This window comes from Lipotes vexillifer, unplaced genomic scaffold (genome assembly GCF_000442215.2).
Source record: "Lipotes vexillifer unplaced genomic scaffold, Lipotes_vexillifer_v1.1 scaffold645, whole genome shotgun sequence".
In the NCBI taxonomy this organism is placed as follows: Eukaryota; Metazoa; Chordata; class Mammalia; order Artiodactyla; family Lipotidae; genus Lipotes; species Lipotes vexillifer.
The window spans coordinates 1,830,461-1,832,259 of record NW_006777439.1 but is presented as its reverse complement, the minus strand read 5'-3'; positions in this window follow the sequence as shown (position 1 = coordinate 1,832,259).

Genomic DNA, 1,799 nt, shown 5'->3' with positions numbered 1-1,799 from the left:
CTTTCCCTTTCACCTTCAAACAGAAGCCCTGACTTTCATTCCGATTAATCCAACTTGGGTCACATGCCCATGATGAACCAATTACTTCAACCTGAATGAAGTCTGGCATGAACTGCTTGGCTTAAGCTAGTCCAACTCTGAACCAATCACTATGGCAAGAAGATTTGACTAGACCAATCTGGGCCCAGTCCTTGAGATGGGGGAGGGCTCTATACCAGCCCAAACCTGTGGCTAGTGTACTGTGTGTAGGGGTATGCGGGGTGAGGGGTATGAAGAGAAGCAATCACAAAGTCTACTGCATTGCTCCACTAGATTACCTAGCTGACTCATATTCTTTCTTTAGTTCTTACCTTAAATGTCGGGTTTGCAGAGAGGCTTTCCCTGATCTCTCAAACTAAATTAGAATCTTCCTCGTCTAACGCATGGACCCCTCTAATTTTCATAAAACTTATCACCTTTAAGTGATACACCTATTTGTGCATTTATTTGTTAAAAGTCTGGTTCCTCCACTAGACTCTAAGCTATATGAGAGCAGGGACCTTGAATTTTTCTTAGCACAGGTCCCTAGCTGGCACATAATAGGCACTCTATGAAAAAGTGTGAAGTGAATGAATGGATTCATCTCAACTCCTATTCAATAAGGAGAAATCTTACTTTGATCAGCTTCAAAATTGCTATTGTACAGGCAGGGGGAACATAAAAGTGAAATTAAGCTTAGAGCTTTTTTACAATGTGATCGAAAACTGATAAGTATCACCTGCAACAGATATGGTATTCCAAGAATTACATGCTTTAAAAGACTCACTGTTATTGTAAATGACACTGTCAAATGCCAGTTTTGCATAAAAAGTCTTGTCATTTGTAATAATATTCATTCCTACTTTCTTTTATAATCAAGGTTATATCTCACAGCAGAGCAAATTTTAAATACACTTACACAGACCAGAACTATCTTGCTTTTCTTATAATAAATTATCTGCATCAGAAATGCACAATCAGGGCTTCCCTGGTGGCGCAGTGGTTAAGAATCCGCCTGCCAATGCAGGGACACGGGTTCGAGCCCTGGTCCAGGAAGATCCCACATGCCGCAGAGCAACTAAGCCCGTGTGCCACAACTACTGAGCCTGTGTTCTAGAGCCCACGAGCCACAACTACTGAGCCCGCGTGCCACAACTACTGAAGCCCACGCACCTAGAGCCTGTGCTCCGCAACAGGACAAACCACCACAATGAGAAGCCCGCACAGTGCAACGAAGAGTAACCCCCACTTCCTGCAGCTAGAGAAAGCCTGCACGTGGCAATGGAAACCCAACATAGCCAAAAATAAAATTAAAAAAAAAAAAAAAGAAATGCACAATCGTGGAACCGGGGCTATAAAGAGGCTTTATATGTGCTAAAGAAATGATTATAAGCCGGTAGAACTGCTGTCATTCAAAATATACATTTTGACTCCTGACTGTTTCAAAATTTATTTTCATATTAATTTTGGTACAGTTTTCAATTAGAGGGATTTAGGAAAAATCAAGTTTCAACAGTTTGAAATATTCATTTCATGAAGTGTAGGTCTACTCTGTCTATCAAACCTCAGCATCTGGTTAAAGATGTTCGGAAAATCCACCTATAGAGCATTTCTTAAATTTGGTCAAATTAATTGGACAACCTTAACATTACTATTTTCTCTGCTTTCGGTGGGAATTCTCATAGTTGTTTTGGTCCTGAATAAACACTGAAGTGTTTTCATGACCACACTAACTAGTTATTGATTTTATCACTTTTTAACATAAACATATTTTTGCATTG